The sequence below is a fragment of the Pleurodeles waltl genome, chromosome 10 (assembly GCF_031143425.1).
Source record: "Pleurodeles waltl isolate 20211129_DDA chromosome 10, aPleWal1.hap1.20221129, whole genome shotgun sequence".
Taxonomy (NCBI): domain Eukaryota; kingdom Metazoa; phylum Chordata; class Amphibia; order Caudata; family Salamandridae; genus Pleurodeles; species Pleurodeles waltl.
This window is the reverse complement of record NC_090449.1, coordinates 74,870,445-74,890,385: the sequence shown is the minus strand read 5'-3', so window position 1 is coordinate 74,890,385 and position 19,941 is coordinate 74,870,445. Positions and strand designations below refer to the sequence as shown.

Here is a 19,941-nt window from a genome sequence, read left to right as displayed (position 1 = left end):
CACACACACATACAGAAATCCCTGGTGTCTAGTGGGCATTCCTGCTGCCCGATCGCATCGCGATCGGGCAGCAGGAATGCTCAAAGAGACATCGAGGGAAAGGAAAACCCTTTCCTTTCCCTCGATGCCTCTCTGAGAGCACCCCCACCCCGCACGAAGGTGAAATACTCACCTTCTCCCTTGACGCGCTGGAAGCAAATGGCTTCCAGCGCGTCATTCCCCGTTTCCATGAAATCAGCGCGCGATCGCGCGCTGACGTCATGGGGGGGGGTGGGGGGGGGTGGGCGTGAAAGGGGAAGGGATTCCCCTTTCAGCCCTGGCCTGGGGGTGTTGGGGGGCGGCCCTCGGGGGAAGCGCTAGCGCTTCCCCCGACTGCCAGTCCCTGGACGTAATGGTTACGTCCATGGCGCCACACGGGCGCTGCCATGGACGTAACCATTACGTCCGTGGCGGGGAAGGGGTTAAATAAATGTTGTAAGCTCGGACTGCACTACTGACAGTTGTCCACACAAAAAGATATTGTGGACACAGGTCTGAAAAGTTTAACAATATGAGGCTATATGTAACGCTCCCAGAATGCTCTGATTAGATGCAAATGTTTGCAGAAGATTGTAAGCAAGATTGATGATTCCTTGCTTTCGAAATAAAATGTTCCGAAACAAATGCAACTAGGGGAAAAAAGATTTAGCTAAATTACTGTGAAATTTTAGGTACCATATCTTTAAAGCAGCATTTAGTAAATGTTTTGATGCATGCTAGTAGTTCCCCAAAAAATTATAATGGGAAATCAGTGTAACCAGTTTCAACAAGATTATGGGAAACAATAAATTAAACAAGCATTGGCAAAGCCAACTGATCCGATATTGGTGGTCAGTCTTTTCGTTTTGTCAATGCGTGATCTCCAAAAGCACACAATGTCACAGTAGTTCCTGGCACTGAATAAAACTACTTTGTGTGCCAAAATGCTCCTTGTGAAAGAGGAGGATACTATCACTCACAGTAAAGCCAACTGATAGATGGATAGAGAAATAAATAAAAAATTTCTTAAAAAACAAAAGGCCTTTGTTAATGCCCGACGTAGTTAGGGGTCCAATTCTTACAGGATGTCACAAAAGTGCTCCTGTGTTATGTCTTGGGGTTAATGCAGAATGTTGGTTTTCATGAATTCACAAGAATTTACAGAAGTAGACCAGAGATTTCTTCCTAGAAAAGATTTGTGAACTTTATTTTAGTACAAGCAAATATGCATGTGTAGATTTTTTTTTTTTTTTTTACAGGACAAGTAGATTTATGAAGTAACCTGACCCATGGCCAAGTAGATATTTGATTAAATTCCACAGCCTTGCAGTTTCGGGAAGAATATCAAATCTGCCTTACCAATCCTGCTCACGCAGTAGACTCTACCAAGTACCTTGTTGGCAAAATAGAAGCTATCTATTCTGAATTTGATTATACTACTGACTCCATCCTTGACAGTCACACCAGTACTATTCCACCCTTGCTCCACTTTTTTCCCCATCTACAACTTAATGAGCTACATTACCTTATGTAACAAAATTAAATCTGGCTCACCCGCTGATCCTCTTAAACTAGACATGTTTCTTAATATCCAAGATTGCCTTATCCCATCCTGCTTGGAACTCATCAATCTTTTTGTCATCAGCAGTCGTCTCGGATCCCTGGAAACATGCTAAGGTTATTCCTCTTTGAAAAAACCTGCTCTGGATGCTTCCAAACCAGAATACGTCCGCCCTATCTCTCTTCTGCCTTTTCGTGCTAAGGTCATAGAGACACACATCAATGCTATTTTAGCAAAGTTCTTAGAAGGCAGTCTGATCCTGGATATATCCCAGAACGGTTTTAGGCCATTACACAGCATGGAGTCTGCTCTTCTTGCAGTCACTGAGCAACTCTGTGGCACCTTAGATGAACACAGGTCTCCTACCTTGGTCCTACTTGACTTAAGTGTTGTATTTGACACTGGCTCACACAAAATTCTGCTTCAGCACCTTCAGGAGATTGGTATAGATGGCCTGGACTTAGCCTGTTATTCCTCCTATCTCTCTGATCGTGCTTTTCAGGTTATTTCCCCTCCCTCCCCATATACTTCCCATTTGCACATTCCACATCACGGCGTTCCCCAGGGTTCCTCTTTGAGCCCCACTTTGTTAAATATTTGCATCTAACTTTTGGCTCAGGCTGTAAAATCCCTGAGCCTTACGTTGGTGCCCAACACAGATGACATCCAGCTTGTGCTCTCTTACCAACAACCCCATGTCTGATACGGCCAAAGGGGGTATGTTAGTTGCAGAGGCTATGAAGGCTAACTGTTTGCAACTAAACTCTAGCAAAACAGAGATTCTCCTTGTAGGGAATGACACCCACATTTGGTGCGACCACTGGTGGCCTCCCTCACTCGGTCCTCCTTCTTGTCCTAAGTCTGTGGTTAAAACCCTTGGTGTCTGGGAGGATAAGTCACTAACTTTCGAAGCACAGACAAAATAAGTGGTCGGCATGTGCTTTGGACTCATGCATGAGCATTACCCCATTCTCAGATTTTGTTTTACCCTTCTACCCGACAAGTAATTATTCAGGCAGCTATTCTTTCTTGGTTAGACTACTGTAACATTGTCTTCTACCTGGGAACTAACAAGGCTGTGATTCACAGGCTCCGGCTGGCCCAAAATGCCACAGCCAGACTGTTGTTCTCACTTCCAAAGGGCAGCTGTGTCTCCGGCCTTATGCTTAAACTGCACTGGCTCCTTGTTGAGAAGCGTGTGCTCTTTAAAACCTTGTGCACTACTCATAAGATCTTTTTTTCTCAAGGGTCTCACATCTTGTACAATCTAGTGTCTCCGTACATGCCCTTACAGCCACTACGTTCAGCTGGTAGTAAACTGGCTTCTGTTCCTTGTGTTAAGAGAATCAGAGTGGGAGGCCATTCTTTCCTTGCTAAGGCCCCTGCACTTTGGAATGCACTCCCCTGGTTTATTAGGAATGTCCCCTGGTTTATTAGGAATGTCCAGAACCATTGATCTTTTAGGAAAATCCTGAAGGCCTGGCTGTTTTCTTGATGCTGCATCTTTGGGCTGTTTGCAGTAGGTCTGTTTTTTTTTTTGTATGACAAGCACTGGGACCCCTCGTTGCCGAGGCAGCTATGGTGGTATAAATCTTATACCATAACTTAATCAGGAGCCTGCTGCATCAGAAGAACATAATCACCTTTCCAAGGGGAAGCCGGACTCCTTTCCCCCCACTTCAGTGCCTAGGTTCACTCCCACCAGTCTCCATCCTGTTCTCATAAACGGGCCAAGTGCTCCTAAAATGGAAATTCATAGGCCTGTGCCACTTCAGTTCACCAGGACAATCATTCAGTGTGTATCACGATTATCACACTTATCATTTATGCATTACATGCTCGGTATATCGGTGAGAGGATCCGGTTCATCTGTAGTTCTGAATCTTTACCTGACTGGTCCAGTAGTCTGCCACTTTTGTGACAGAGGAAAAAGGTCTGGCTGCAGTAGGATTTCTAAAAATATGGTATGCGGTCTCCATCATGCTAAATCCGTGGTCCGTTGACAGGGGCAGTAGTCCTCTACTGCTGTAGGAGGTGTGCTTGGTACACCCTTCCACGGCAGGATACTAGTTTCTCTCATTTGGGCACGTAAGGTAGTAGACATAACTGTCTACCCCCTAGGGGCATTTCCTTCCCAACAGATATCTCTCTAAGATCAAACTACTAGGAACCTTACTTCACCTTTGGGGAAGTAAGTCTTTGGACTTCCCCAACAGTGGGGCAAAACCATTCTGATTGGAAAAACCTGAGAGAAAGTCGGTCTTTCCTGTGACTCAGTCCAGCCTTATCCTGTACTTATATTAGCTTTTCAGTGAGGTTAGACCACCTCAGCAACTTGGGGTACTGATTAAGAGTATAGGTGCTTTTTATCACATCTGATAAATAACGATGTCACAGGGTATGTTATTTATTTGGTGCAACAAATAGCATATATTACAAGTTTCTGGGGGAATGACATGCACATTTTGGTGTTTAACACACCAAAATCTGCATAGTACAGTAATACCATACACATTTCCCCGATTAAATTTCGGCAGGTTTGACCTTCTGTAATGTAACAAAAGTTGAGGTGTTTAACGGATGTACTTGCAACCTTCTCACGCCCTACGGCAAAGCAGCCTTCAATGTCTGCTCAGTTTTGTTTTCTGGGTAGTAACCTATGACTAGCAAAAGCGATTGGATGGGCCCATCGCAATTAAGATATGTTTATTACATGATGCTGAGGATGGGTCCAATTGACTACGTCTATTTATTCTCTCAAAGAAATATCTGTACCTCAATGAGGCGCTGAAGGGTTCCTTGGTTTTCCTTCTGACTTAACACTTACTTGGCAAATGGGACAGATCCTGCAGAACCTCACTGTTTTTGTGCATCTCTGATCAGTAGAAGTAAGGGGTAACCTACTCTTTTGAATGCCCAAGTATGCTGCTAGGGGCACTTAATGGGCCATTGACAGCAATACGTTTCTGTGCACTGTTGAAACCACAAACTTCTTGCTAGTATCCAGGATTCACCAACTCACTATATAGGCAGCCAGCATAGTGTCTTTCCACCACTCCTTTGCCGGCCTGCTACTAGACTTCCTTCCAAAGTGCCATAGGCATAATCTGATCAACTTCTTACTTGCAGAATTCCTCCTCGGTAGGTCATCCAGCAGCTAACCCCGCCAGCTCACCCAAACTCTTCCTCGTTTGGTATTTCGCTCTCCTCTCTGTCTGCTGCAGAAGCCATGACCAGTGCCTTTTTTAGAGTCTGCCCGGATCTAACTACTTTGCCTTGGTCCGTGCAAATTGGAACTAGTCTCACTATTCTGAGACTGATATGCAGCCTGTGCTGTGGTCAAGTAATATAGGCTTCTGGTCCTAAAATGGGGCAATTAAATCATTAACCAGGAGACATCCAGTACATTTTGTCTTTCACTCCATCACCCATGGCCAAATTACCATTAATGTCAGCCTCTGTTTGGGGCAATCGGACACTCCATGCACTCTTCACTGGCTACTGTGCCTGTACTTTCGACACTTGGGAGAATCTGCTCTGGATTGAGATGCTTCCTCTGACCTATATTTCTATGAGCTCCTGTATCTGGATCTATGAGCATGAACCTTCTTCCCGTGGCAGGGCTCAAAACTCGATCACTCGCTATGGCGAGTTTTATTTTATGATTTTGAGCTATTTTTAGATCCTACTCGCCCCTTCTGGTGAGTGGACAAAGAACAGATGTTCTCTTCAGTCAGAAACTGAATTAGCAATTAAGATGCCTTTAAATGTAATTCTTGTCACATTTGCTTGTGTTCAGAGACCGAGGTCAAAAGTCATTTTGTCTTCTTGCAATACAAATACTTTTCTCGTGACTGCAGAGTTACAGGATTGTGTAAGGTGAACTGTCTGACCTATGTGATTTGAAAGGCTGTTGGTATCCGGTTTTTCCTAACACACAACATTTATATAACTAAGTCAACTTTACAAACATTTGAAAATATATTTCAGTAGCTGGGAGAGACCAATTTTTGTGCTTCTGTGTGATGAAAAAAATATTTTAATAGGATGAAAAAAAGTCAGAACATTTTACTTGGTGATGTGGAAATGATAAATATTTTCTGAAACCCGGCTTTCACAGATTATTGTTAATACATTATACAGTTTTACAGTAAAGCTGCAAGTTAGTGGGAAGGTGTGTTTGCATTTCTTGGAAATTTACTGTCTATAAATGACAGTGCGCTACCACATCATGCTTTAGTAATATATTTATTAAAAGTGAGTGTTTAAACATAAACTGAGAAACACTCCTGGCCTGATGACAAAGCTATTAGTAAACTAAGAGGCAAGTCATGCATGCGTCATGTGCACCCTATATGTCAGCTAGATTTATTATATGGAGAAACTTTTAGTGTATTTAATCAAACTAGGATTTTTTTTTTTTTACAGCCGAAATGCTGAACTCGCATATTTGAAGGTGCACTCATATGTGAGAATTAAGAAAAAGGCGACTGTAAAATACAATATTTGCCTAGGATCACCCAATTTGAGACCCGTTTTCGGGTCAAGTACATTACATTTGGTCGAGTAGATTATTTAAGTTACCCTACCTGCAGGTCTTGTAACATTTTTTTGATTTTTCAAAGCCTTCATGGTACTAGCCTCCTGCATTAACCCCATCATGTTTGTGTGAGTGTGCTTCAGAGTATCCAAGTGCCTCTCCCAAATGTCCATACCATCTAGGTTAAGTGCAGCGTGGCCCTCTTGGGTCCCTTCACCAATACACTTCCTGTGGTGAGTGCAGTTGGGACAGGGTCTTTAAACTGACCTTCTCTCTTCTAATGCCTGTATTTGTGGCACAGATTATCACCTTCGATTTTGAAGAACCTTCCTGTTTACTCTGTTACTTATTTGGAACCCAATTTGCAGGAAAGGACCTTTTTTTTTGTATGGTCACCATCCAACATGTTAGACTGATGGTGCTGGCCTTTCAGCTGTGTAGTGGGCTGCGCTCTGCTGTCCAGGCCCCAGTGCATGTCCCCTCCCTCCACCTCCTCCTCCCCCCCCCCCCCCACAAAAAAAAAGTATGTATAAAATTAGCTAATACCTTGTTGGGTTAGTTAACTTACCCATAATTCCTTAGTGTGAGGTACAAAAGGTAAAATGGCCAGTAAGTTAACTGTCACTAGTGGATTTCAGCAGTTTATTGTCCCACCACTATAGTGAGAACTGTGAAAATATGACTCTGGCCCTACCATTGCAACTTAGTCAGGCAGTGTAAACTGACAGCTCAACATAGCAAAATAAACTCTTTTGCCGGTCAGAATCTTCCTTTTAAATATTAATAGCCACCCCTTGGGAAGGCCTTGGTAGCCTAACTGGCAGGGTGCTAAATATTAAAAAGAAGGGCATGTTATTTTTTGTGTTTAACATGCCCAGACTACACAGAATTGCTGTTTTCACTGTAGCAAGGCTGGTAGTCCCATTTACTAACATGGAGTTTCATTAGCCACCATGCTAAAGTGTTAACTTCTTTTTGTTATACCAAAGATGACTCAAGGTATCAAATTAATTGTTTCTTAAACTCAGCTCATTGATGAAGGTCAGATGTAAGGTTTCTTTTAATAGAAAGGTGACTTTAGAAAGACAGCACATCGTTGCCCAAACCTCAGTAGTTTTGTCTGTCTGCAGCAGTTGTCACCAAGACTACAGGCTTCCCCCTTCCAAGAAGTGTGAAACGCTTCTAAGAACAGGAACAAAGAGAATTGCTAGTGGAAGGTGAGACCTCCCCCAGCAGGATGACTCCTGGGTGGTGGCTACAGATTTTCTAGCTTCAAACAGGCAACTCCCTCAGTGAAGCAAATGGAGATGACACCTTCACCTGCTCCCTCCTTTTGTAGGCAGACAGGTTGGCATCTCCTCCAGAGGGCGAAAACCTATTGCAGAACCCATCTTCAAAGAGGAGTGGCATAAAATGGTGCCAACAGCACACAGTCCTCAGATCACTACCTGATTGGAAAGACATCAGAAGGATTGTTTTGCTGCTCCATGGACTCATTAACGAGAAGCTGCACCCTGAAAGTATTTTTTTTGCAAAACGTACTTACCTGATAATATATGTTCAGGCACAAGATCAAATGCAAAGATACTTATTGTTTTTGTAAGTATGTGTGTATCTCCTTAATTTGTGTCTCATTTATTGACTGTGTGTGTATTTGCAGAGGTCTTCCATATTCCTCCTTCACTCCTCCCCCATCACCCGCACCAACAATTTACATTTCACTGGGGAGCGCATGGCAGTCTTGCCCGTATTGACTGCTTTCTTGACCTCACGCTCCAACTTCAATATTTCTCGGAGATCGGCCATCTAGGTAGAGGCATTACTGATCACTTCCCATATGGGCAGTGTTCAGTCTTGGGCCAGATTGTGGGACACATGTCCCACCAGTTCAACCCTGGTATCTCAAACTCCCCAAGATTAGGGTGGGGGTTACAAAGGTGGTAATTGGAGGGCAGGCACTCTTGTTGAATGCCGAACATAGAAAGGATAAGCTGGCCAAGATCGAGACACGGGTTCTGGAAATTCATACCCTGGAAAGGGGACTTAAACAGGAATCAGCCACTGTCGAGCACACTCACTTTGAAGCAGAAATAATTCAGGGATGTAGCGAAGGATGCTGCGTACATGAGTTACAGGGCCACACAGCATTGCTTATGAGGTTGGCAACAAGGCAGGGAAACTATTAGCTTTGCTAGACAAATGAGAGCTAGCTGGTCGCTAGTGTGGAAGTGAAGGAGTGATGATACACAGATGATAGACAGGGTGTGGCTATTGCGTTTGCCGCTTACTATGGGAGGAGTCCAGGGAAATCCTGTCTGATATCCATATGCTGAGACCCACTGACTCGGACCACAGTTTCCGTGAAGAGGAGATCACGCAAGGCGAAATAGTCAGTGCTACACACAAACTGAATTCAGGCAAAGCAGTTGTCTCTGATGGGATACTGGTTGCACTGTACAAACTATCAGCCTAGAAACTATCTCCTCGCATTTTGATAATGTTTCAGGAAAGCCAGCAGAGTGGTTTACTCACCAAAGGCTGGCCACTATTGTGATCATCCATAAAGAGGGGAAGCCACCTGTTAGCTGTGCCTCATACAGGCCAATATCACTTCTTAATGTTGAAGCGAAGATCCTGGCTAAGGTTTTGGCCTCCCGTCTGATCAAGGTGATTACAGACCTGGTCCGTCCGGACCAGTCAGGCTTCATTCCCTATCGCAGCACCGCTCTTAACCTAGTCAGGCATGTAATTTGCCGGAGTGTGCACTGGTGCTCTCCCTGGATGCCGAATAGCATTTGACTTAGTGGAGTGAACATATATTGAGGTGCTGGACAAACTGGGCTTTGGCCAGTGCTTTATATGCTTGGTGCGGTTCCTCTACATTGACGTCTTGGCGCAAGTGAGGATCAATGGGGATACATCCTGTGAATTCAAACTCCCGAGAGGTACTAGATAGGGCTACCCCCATCACCTTTGATCTTTGCTCTTGCCCTGGAACCACTGGTGGCCTGCATCGGGCAGAACCCCCCAGGTCTGGGGGTCTGCAGTGGACCAATACCTGGGATGATAAAATATCCTTAAATACCAATGATGTCCTGCTCTACTTCACTGGCCCAGAGAACACCCTGAGTAGGTTGATAAAGATTATCACCATCTTTGGCTAGTACTCTGGCTGTACTATTAACCGGAGAAAATCTCAGATATACTATCTACAGCGTCAACTGCAGCGATTGCCTCAATGCTATGAGGCAGTGATAGCCCCTGAGGGATTTCCCTACCTCTATGTGATGATGGTCCCTGATAAATATTTTCACAAGAATCTCCTGCCTCCTGCAGGATGCAGCGAGCTATCTAATATTGGAGGTCCCTATCATTATCACTCCGGGGTAGAGCTGCAATTTTTAAAATGCCCCTGCCACATTTCCTCTACATTTTGCAAAACATATCATACCCCATACACACCTCATATTTCTGCAAAATAGGACGCGCTGCTTTGGGATGGAGGTCTGGCGAGAATAGCACTGAACAATCTTACAGGGTTGGTATGAGGGTGGGATCGCTCTGCCAAAAATATTACTGTGTGGCACAATTAATTGCCATAAAAAGTTGGGTCTTCCATAACTCGGATGAGTCTGCTTTCGGGGTGGAAAGATTGTAGCCTGTGGGTCATCTCTGGGCTCTCTATAATATCCTGAAACACATCGATCTTCCGGGACCCATCGGCATCACGATTACACTCTGGCATAGAGCCACGAGGGCCCTGGGGTGGAAGAATAGGATCTCACAGGCCAGTTCCCCCTCTGACACAGCTAGGCTGGGTACCATGGGGAATTAACAAATGGGACCTCTTTGGGGGCGGGGGGCTCGGGGGGGAACCAAGACATGGGAAGTCTGGAGGATGACGAGTGGGCGGATGCCTTGGTGTCCCCAGGGAAGTGGCTATGTGAGCAGGGTTCCGACTGGTCCAAATAAAGATCTTCTACGGTTGCTACTACGCTTACACCACACCGGTGAAATCGGGAAGAATATCCATTGAAAGTTGCTGCTGAGGCTGTGATACACTGGCACTTTTTATCATGCACTATGGGATTGTCCAACACTTTAGCGTGTCCTATATTTCAGCGTTTCTGGGTGGCAATGGTTGCAAGGCTAGGTGAGGTGTGTGGTGCCCCCTTCACGGTTTCACCAATGTGAAGTCTCCTGAAGGTTGGAGGGTGGACCGACTCCACATGTAACGTATATGGATCACCCTTGAGCTGGCTGTCACCAAACGGATTGTGACTAGATTGTTGGGGGTCAGAACATGTACCGCAATTGGAAGATTGGAAATGTGACATCGATTGGTGCATACTGGCCAATAGAGTATAGTATGAAGGTGTAGAATGCCCCCAGAAATGGGCAAAAATTTGGGGACACTGGAGTAGTTATAGAGGCAATGTGTGTAACGTTATCACCTCTATCAACTTGTAAGACTTTACATCTGTTGTGGTTCAGTCAGGGTCTGTTGGTTGTAGGGAGGGGGGAAAAGGATGGGGATGCTCAGGATTGGTATTTAGAGTATGATGGAGTTGATTAATTTAGCAGTGCACTGTTTATTTTATTTTTGTTGGAGCACCAATAAAAAGATTTATGTAAAAAAAACTCTGATCAGAGCTGCTTTCATTTGCTCATACACCATTTGCTCAGCAACGGGTATTCTCCCAATCACTGCTGATGGATTAATGTGAGGTTGCGACCAAAATCGGCATAGCACATACTCTGTCAGACTTGCAGGGAAAGGGGCATGACTCAACACCAAGCATTGGGCATTTCCACTCCATCATGGCTGAAAAAAACTCAGATGTTTCATTCTTTCTCCTTCCAGGACAATTCCCCAATGGTGTATAAGCGTGCAAGGCATTCCCGGTGGACGTACCCCTCTTTTCCATTACAAAATATTGCCCACCCATAATTGGATTCTAAATCCTGACATGACACCTGCAGGAGATTATATAAATTTACAAATGACCTGCCAAGGCTTACTTTTATTAATGCTGTGGACACTTTTACTTCGAAACCCAGTATGTGGATTTGCAGAAAGATGGCCAAATCCTGGCACTGCTAGAATATAAAGCCCTGCTGTAGCATCAGTCCTGCCATAATCAGAGAGGCTGTTTTCTGAGCTCTGTTTCAATGAGAGCACTGCCATAATTTGTCACCTCATTACATGGCATCAAAGGGGCAAGTGGATTTTATTTTTCTTAACCCCTTCGCTGCCAGGCCTTTTCCCCCTCCTGTGCCGGGCCTTTTTTTGCCTATTTGGGGCAGTTCGCGCTTAGGCCCTCATAACTTTTTGTCCACATAAGCTAACCAAGCCAAATTTGCGTCCTTTTTTTCCAACATCCTAGGGATTCTAGAGGTACCCAGACTTTGTGGGTTCCCTTGAAGGAGGCCAAGAAATTGGCCAAAATACAGTGAAAATTTCGTTTTTTTCAAAAAAATTGGAAAAAGTGGCTGCAGAAGAAGGCTTGTGGTTTTTCCCCTGAAAATGGCATCAACAAAGGGTTTGCGGTGCTAAACTCAGCAGCTTCCCAGCTTTCAGGAACAGGCAGACTTGAATCAGAAAACCCAATTTTTCAACACAATTTTGGCATTTTACTGGGGCATACCCCATTTGTGCAATTTTTTGTGCTTTCAGCCTCCTTCCAGTCAGTGACAGGAATGGTCATGAAACCAATGCTGGATCCCAGAAACCTAAACATTTCTGAAAAGTAGACAAAATTCTGAATTCAGCAAGGGGTCATTTGTGTAGATCCTACAAGGGTTTCCTACAGAAAATAACAGCTGAAAAAGAAAAATATTGAAATTGAGGTGAAAAAACCATCAATTTTTCTCTACGTTTTACTCTGTAACTTTTCCCTGCAATGTCAGATTATCGAAAGCAATATACCGTTACGTCTGCTGGACTCCTCTGGTTGCGGGGATATATAGGGCTTGTAGGTTCATCAAGAACCCGAGGAACCCAGAGCCAATAAATGAGCTGCACCCTGCAGTGCGTTTTCATTCTATACCGGGTATACAGCAATTCATTTGCTGAAATATAAGGAGTAAAAAATTGCTATCAAGAAAACCTTTGCATTTCCAAAAAGGGCACAAGATAAGGTGTTGAGGAGCAGTGGTTATTTGCACATCTCTGAATTCCGGGGTGACCATAGTAGCACGTGAATTACAGGGAATTTCTCAAATAGATGTCTTTTTTACACACACTCCTATATTTGGAAGGAAAAAATGTAGAGAAAGACAAGGGGCAATAGTACTTGTTTTGCTAATCTATGTTCCCCCAAGTCTCCCGATAAAAATGGTACCTCACTTGTGTGGGTAGGCCTAGCACCCGCGACAGGATATGCCCCAAAACACAACATGGACACATCACAGAAAACAGAGCTGTTTTTAGCAAAGTGACTACCTGTAGATTTTGGACTCTAGCTCAGCCGCCACCTAGGGAAACCTACCAAACCTGTGCATTTCTGAAAACTAGAGACCTAGGGGAATCCAAGGAGGGGTGACTTGTGTGGCTCGGACCAGGTTCTGTTACCCAGAATCCTTTGCAAACCTCAAAATTTGGCTAAAAAAACACATGTTCCTCACATTTCTGTGGCAGAAAGTTATGGAATCTGAGAGGAGCCACAAATTTCCTTCCACCCAGCGTTCCCCCACGTCTCCCGATAAAAATGATACCTCACTTGTGTGGGTAGGCCTAGCACCCGCGACAGGATATGCCCCAAAACACAACGTGGACACATCACAGAAAACAGAGATGTTTTTAGCAAAGTGACTACCTGTAGATTTTGGCCTCTAGCTCAGCCGCCACCTAGGGAAACCTACCAAACCTGTGCATTTCTGAAAACTAGAGACCTAGGGGAATCCAAGGAGGGGTGACTTGTGTGGCTCGGACCAGGTTCTGTTACCCAGAATCCTTTGCAAACCTCAAAATTTGGCAAAAAAAACACATGTTCCTCACATTTCTGTGGCAGAAAGTTCTGGAATCTGAGAGGAGCCACAAATTTCCTTCCACCCAGCGTTCCCCCACGTCTCCCGATAAAAATGATACCTCACTTGTGTGGGTAGGCCTAGCGCCCGCGACAGGATATACCCCAAAACACAACGTGGACATATCACAGAAAACAGAGCTGTTTTTAGCAAAGTGACTACCTGTAGATTTTGGCCTGTAGCTCAGCCGCCACCTAGGGAAACCTACCAAACCTGTGCATTTCTGAAAACTAGAGACCTAGGGGAATCCAAGGAGGGGTGACTTGCGGGGCTCGGACCAGGTTCTGTTACCCAGAATCCTTTGCAAACCTCAAAATTCCGCTAAAAAAACACATGTTCCTCACATTTCTGTGGCAGAAAGTTCTGGAATCTGAGAGGAGCCACAAATTTCCTTCCACCCAGCGTTCCCCCACGTCTCCCGATAAAAATGATACCTCACTTGTGTGGGTAGGCCTAGCGCCCGCGACAGGATATGCCCCAAAACACAACGTGGACATATCACAGAAAACAGAGCTGTTTTTAGCAAAGTGACTACCTGTAGATTTTGGCCTCTAGCTCAGCCGCCACCTAGGGAAACCTACCAAACCTGTGCATTTCTGAAAACTAGAGACCTAGGGGAATCCAAGGAGGGGTGACTTGCGGGGCTCGGACCAGGTTCTGTTACCCAGAATCCTTTGCAAACCTCAAAATTTGGCTAAAAAAAACACATGTTCCTCACATTTCTGTGGCAGAAAGTTCTGGAATCTGAGAGGAGCCACAAATTTCCTTCCACCCAGCGTTCCCCCACGTCTCCCGATAAAAATGATACCTCACTTGTGTGGGTAGGCCTAGCGCCCGCGACAGGATATGCCCCAAAACACAACGTGGACATATCACAGAAAACAGAGCTGTTTTTAGCAAAGTGACTACCTGTAGATTTTGGCCTCTAGCTCAGCCGGCACGTAGGGAAACCTACCAAACCTGTACATTTCTGAAAACTAGAGACCTAGGGGAATCCAAGGAGGGGTGACTTGTGTGGCTCGGACCAGGTTCTGTTACCCAGAATCCTTTGCAAACCTCAAAATTTGGCTAAAAAAACACATGTTCCTCACATTTCTGTGGCAGAAAGTTCTGGAATCTGAGAGGAGCCACAAATTTCCTTCCACCCAGCGTTCCCCCACGTCTCCCGATAAAAATGATACCTCACTTGTGTGGGTAGGCCTAGCGCCCGCGACAGGATATGCCCCAAAACACAACGTGGACATATCACAGAAAACAGAGCTGTTTTTAGCAAAGTGACTACCTGTAGATTTTGGCCTCTAGCTCAGCCGCCACCTAGGGAAACCTACCAAACCTGTGCATTTCTGAAAACTAGAGACCTAGGGGAATCCAAGGAGGGGTGACTTGTGTGGCTCGGACCAGGTTCTGTTACCCAGAATCCTTTGCAAACCTCAAAATTTGGCTAAAAAAACACATGTTCCTCACATTTCTGTGGCAGAAAGTTCTGGAATCTGAGAGGAGCCACAAATTTCCTTCCACCCAGCGTTCCCCCACGTCTCCCGATAAAAATGATACCTCACTTGTGTGGGTAGGCCTAGCGCCCGCGACAGGATATGCCCCAAAACACAACGTGGACACATCACAGAAAACAGAGCTGTTTTTAGCAAAGTGACTACCTGGAGAGTTTGGCCTCTAGCTCAGCCGCCACCTAGGGAAACCTACCAAACCTGTACATTTCTGAAAACTAGAGACCTAGGGGAATCCAAGGAGGGGTGACTTGTGTGGCTCGGACCAGGTTCTGTTACCCAGAATCCTTTGCAAACCTCAAAATTTGGCTAAAAAAACACATGTCCCTCACATTTCTGTGGCAGAAAGTTCTGGAATCTGAGAGGAGCTACAAATTTCCTTCCACCCAGCGTTCCCCCAAGTCTCCCAATAAAAATGATACCTCACTTGCGTGGGTAGGCCTAGCGCCGGCGACAGGAAACACCCCAAAGCGCAACGTGGACACATCCTAAATTTTGGAAAAAAACAGAGGTGTTTTTTGCAAAGTGCCTACCTGTAGATTTTGGCCTCTAGCTCAGCCGGCACCTAGGGAAACCTACCAAACCTGTGCATTTCTGAAAACTAGAGACCTAGGGGAATCCAAGGAGGGGTGACTTGCGGGGCTCGGACCAGGTTCTGTTACCCAGAATCCTTTGCAAACCTCAAAATTTGGCTAAAAATACACATGTTCCTCACATTTCTGTGGCAGAAAGTTCTGGAATCTGAGAGGAGCCACAAATTTCCTTCTACCCAGCGTTCCCCCAAGTCTCCCGATAAAAATGATACCTCACTTGTGTGGGTAGGACTAGCGCCCACGAAAGGAAAGGGCCCAAAACACAACGTGGACACATCACATTTTTTTATAAAAAGCAGTGCCTACCTGTGGATTTTGGCCTGTAGCTCAGCCGACACCTGAGGAAACCTAGCAAACCAGTGCATTTTTGAAAACTAGAAACCCAGGGGAATCCAAGATGGGGTGACTTGCGGGGCTCTGACCAGGTTATGTTACCCAGAATCCTTTGCAAACATCAAAATTTGGCCCAAAAAACACTTTTTCCTCTCATTTCGGTGACAGAAAGTTCTGGAATCTGAGAGGAGCCACAAATTTCCTTCCACCCAGCGTTCCCCTAAGTCTCTCGATAAAAATGGTACATCACTTCTGTGGGTAGGCCTAGCGCCCACAAAAGGAAATGGCCCAAAACACAACGTGGACACAACATATTTTTTCACAGAAAACAGAGGTGTTTTTTGCAAGGTGCCTACCTGTGGTGTTTGGCCTGTAGCTCAGCCGGCCCCAGGTGGGGGGGGCAGAAATGCCCTAAAATAAATTTGCCCCCCCAACCCCCACCCTCCCCCGCCGGGAGCGACCCTTGCCTACGGGGTCGCTCCCCCTGCGTGACATTGGCACCAAAAAACAAATCCCCGGTGCCTAGTGGTTTCTGCCCCCTTGGGGGCAGGTTGACCTAAGCTCAGCCAATCTGCCCCCAAGGGGGGCAGAAATGGCCTAAATACAATTTGTCCCCCAGGGGAGCGACTTTTGCCTGATGGGTCGCTCCCCATCTCTAAAAAAAACAAAGAAAAAAAAGAAAAATTCCCCTGGCGCCTAGAGGTTTCTGCCCCCCCCCCCCGTGGGCAGTTCGGCCTAATAATAGGCCGATCTGTCCCCCGGGGGGGCAGAAATGGCCTAAAATAAATTTGCCCCCCCAACCCCCACCACCCCCCCGGGAGCGACCCTTGCCTACGGGGTCGCTCCCCCTGCGTGACATTGGCGCCAAAAAACAAATCCCCGGTGCCTAGTGGTTTCTGCCCCCTTGGGGGCAGATTGACCTAAAATTTGCCAATCTGCCCCCAGGGGGGCAGAAATGGTCTAAATACAATTTGCCCCCCCAGGGGAGCGACCCTTGCCTGATGGGTCGCTCCCCATCTCTAAAAAAAGAAACAACAAAAAAAAAAAAAACACAAAAAAAAAATTGCCCTGGTGCCTAGAGTGTTCTGCCCCCCCCCCCCCCAGGGGCAGTTCGGCCTAATAATAGGCCGATCTGTCCCCCGGGGGGGCAGAAATGGCCTAAAATAAATTTGCCCCCCCAACCCCCATCCCCCCCCCCCGGGAGCGACCCTTGCCTACGGTGTCGCTCCCCCTGCGTGACATTGGCGCCAAAAAACAAATCCACGGTGCCTAGTGGTTTCTGCCCCCTTGGGGGCAGATTCACCTAAATTTGGCCAATCTGCCCCCAGGGGGGCAGAAATGGTCTAAATACAATTTCCCCCCCCCAGGGGAGCGACCCTTGCCTGATGGGTCGCTCCCCATCTCTAAAAAAAGAAACAACAAAAAAAAAACACACAAAAAAAAAATTGCCCTGGTGCCTAGAGTGTTCTGCCCCCCCCCCCCCCGGGGGCAGTTCGGCCTAATAATAGGCCGATCTGTCCCCCGGGGGGGCAGAAATGGCCTAAAATAAATTTGCCCCCCCAACCCCCATCCCCCCCCCCCGGGAGCGACCCTTGCCTACGGGGTCGCTCCCCCTGCGTGACATTGGCGCCAAAAAACAAATCCCCGGTGCCTTGTGGTTTCTGCCCCCTTGGGGGCAGATTGACCTAAAATTGGCCAATCTGCCCCCAGTGGGGCAGAAATGGTCTAAATACAATTTGCCCCCCCCAGGGGAGCGACCCTTGCCTGATGGGTCGCTCCCCATCTCTAAAAAAAGAAACAACAAAAAAAAAAAACACAAAAAAAAAATTGCCCTGGCGCCTAGAGTGTTCTGCCCCCCCCCGGGGGCAGTTTGGCCTAATAATAGGCCGATCTGTCCCCCGGGGGGGCAGAAATGGCCTAAAATAAATTTGCCCCCCCACCCCCCCCTCGGGAGCGACCCTTGCCTACGGGGTCGCTCCCCCTGCATGACATTGGCGCCAAAAAACAAATCCCCGGTGCCTAGTGGTTTCTGCCCCCTTGGGGGCAGATTGACCTAAAATCGGCCAATCTGCCCCCAGGGGGGCAGAAATGGTCTAAATACAATTTGCCCCCCAGGGGAGCGACCCTTGCCTGATGGGTCGCTCCCCATCTCTAAAAAAAAAAAAAAAAAAAAAAAAAGAACAAAAAAAAAAAACACAAAAAAAAAATTTGCCCTGGCGCCTAGAGGTTTCTTCCCCCCCTGGGGGCAGATCGGCCTAATAATAGGCCGATCTGCCCCCAGGGGGGGCAGAAAAGGCCTTCCCAAAAAATTGCCCCCCCTGGGAGCGACCCTTGCCAAAGGGGTCGCTTTGTTGCGTGACATTCGCGCGCAAAAACAAACTCCCTGGTGTTTAATGGTTTCTGCCCCCCTTGGGGGCAGATTGGCCTTATCAAAATAGGCCAATCTGCCCCCAAGGGGGGCAGACATGGCCTAAATATATATTGCCCTGTAGGGGAGCGACCCTTGCCTAAGGGATCGCTCCCCACCTAAAAAAAAAGAATTCATCACAAAAAAAAAAAAAAAAAAAAAATGGTCCCTGGTGCCTAGAGGTTTCTGCCCCCCCTGGGGGCAGATCGGCCTAATAATAGGCCAATCTGCCCCCAGGGGGGGCAGAAAAGGCCTTCCTAAAAAAATGCCCCCCCTGGGAGCCTCCCTTGCCCAAGGGGTCGCTCCCTTTTGCCAATTTCAAGAAAAAAAAAAAAATCCCTGGTGTCTAGTGGGGTTTCAAAAACCGGATTGCAAGCAATCCGGCTTTTGAAACCTGTGAGAGACTTCAAAGGGAAGGAAATACATTTCCTTCCCTTTGAAGCCTCTCGGGGCCTCCCCCATGGGATTGAAAAAGAAATGCAAAAGCATTTCTTTTTCAATCGCGCTGGAAGCTCTGCTTCCAGCGCGATGGGGGAGACCCTGTGACTAATCAGCGCGCGCTCGCGCGCTGACGTCACAGGGGGGATTGGGGGGGGTCGGGGGTGGGAGGGGAAGGGCTTCCCCTTCCATCCCTGACTTGGGGGGGTGGGGGGGAACCCCACAGAGGGAGCGAGAGCGCTCCCTCTGGGCTGTGTGCCGAGGACGTAGTGGTTACGTCCTCGGCACAGCAGCACTGTGCCGCAGGACGTAACCACTACGTCCGCGGCACAGAAGGGGTTAAAGTCCATTTATGAAGCATCCCAACCCATGGACAAGGCGATCTTTTTTATAATTCCACACCCTTGGGCTTGAGTAATCTGTCAGATCAGCCAATTTGAATCTGTCTGCTTCACTGTCTGAGGGTTCTGGGTTACACTAGGCTATTCTTGATGCACTTACTTTACAGCATCACGCTTTGTGAGGTCTCATCTGTCACTGAAGTGGAGTTTAATATTAAAAATAATTTTGCATAAAATTAGTCTATGCCTTTTGTGTGCTATCCTCTCCATATTGACAAAATTTACATTATCATCCTTTTATCCGGTGGATCTTGAGCTTGTTGAGTCTTGAAGATTTCAGTTCATGGGAGTCTGGAGTAGGCATCTCAAGCTTATAGTTATGGAAGATTGAGCTAGACCCCCCCCCCCCCATTATGAAGAATATACATTTGCATCAAAGTGAAATATCATGCTACATGATTGACTTCAGTACTAAATGGTCCCTATCCCAATATAGTACAAACCTGGTCTGGTCCACATTAGCCACCAAATTGTCTTAGTAGTCTTTAGATCATTTTGAAATGTATTTACACACAACTGACTGTACATAATTTTTGACCATGCTGGCAAAATGTTGCCTGGGGAAGGGTTGTCTCATTCTAGTTGACTTAGATTACTATGCTCTACCTCAGGGGGTATAGGCATAGTTTTGCCTGCTGAAGACCTTTGAAAGAACTGTGAAAAGTGTTTAACTCTTGCTTCATGATTCCCTTAAAGGTTGCATGTTCAGTTTATAGCCCAAACTAGCCCAAAATGTGGTGGTGGTCACCTGATGCCAGCTGCAGGTATAAATGTGGTGACAGTCAAACTGGGCAGGGAGTGCACCTATGCCTTTTGGGATTGTCTCTCCTAATCCTAGCATAGAAGAGTAGCTTTCCACCCTCCTCAGGAGGATGCTGCATGCATGGGATTAAGGTATTGTCATGAAATTGGTGGTCAGGATGCTCCAGGTGGGGGAGAACCAAATGAAAAGAGCATGCAGTAAAGAATCGGGGAGGCTTTGTAGAGGCTCAATATCAGATGGTCTCAACATGATACATCTTGCCTGAATTGACACGGTTGTGCCCCCATTATAGAAATAATTATTTCGTTTTTGTTCCTTCTCATGTTGTCACCAACCTCAGTCTGTCCCCTTTT

General features: G+C 46.4%; 1 protein-coding gene across 4 annotated transcripts in view; it reads left to right on the top strand.

Moving 5' to 3' along the window:
• The window catches only part of TSC2 (TSC complex subunit 2), a 239,697-nt gene that overhangs the window by 30,058 nt on the left and 189,698 nt on the right, over positions 1-19,941 (top strand). The window lies entirely within an intron of this gene.